Here is a 619-nt window from a genome sequence, read left to right as displayed (position 1 = left end):
CTGGCAGCAGCGAGCCGGGCCTCGGGTGCCCTCGGGCCTCGGTTAAGGCGGGGGCGGGGAAGGAGTGGTACCGAAATCCGGAATAAGACTCCTGAACAGCAAGGAGAAGTTAAGAAGCGGGCACTCCTTTATTGCAGCGCTGGGCACGCGGGGGATCGCTCCACCTATCGTGTGCACCTGGCTAGTCTAACTGTGCAGGTTAAATACACACCTGTTATACATAGTCACTAAACTTCTGGAAAATGCTATACATAATCATTAACTTTCTGATAAATCATTCGCATATATAAATGTCTCTTCACACAGGCGCAGTGAAGGTCTCTGGTGGTCTTCAGGAGCCCTCCGGTGGTCTTCTGTAGTCTTCCTCACTTGTCCGCCTCTTGACCTCTCTTGGGTGATTCTGCGCGGTACGATTCTCACCATCACCTATACTAGTTTACATAAAAATGTGTAGCGCTCGCCGCATATCAAGGTGCCACGATTAGATCACTGATCAGCCCCAGACCAGGGAAAGAGACAGATAACACACACAGTGTGAGCGCCAACTTCCGCCTTTTATTGCGCAGTCAATTCCTTTTATACTAACAAGGGTAGGCGGGATTACAGACACATCATAAGG

Source organism: Haliaeetus leucocephalus, unplaced genomic scaffold (assembly GCF_000737465.1).
Source record: "Haliaeetus leucocephalus isolate CR32 unplaced genomic scaffold, Haliaeetus_leucocephalus-4.0 Scaffold399, whole genome shotgun sequence".
NCBI lineage: Eukaryota > Metazoa > Chordata > Aves > Accipitriformes > Accipitridae > Haliaeetus > Haliaeetus leucocephalus.
This window is presented reverse-complemented; position numbering follows the sequence as displayed.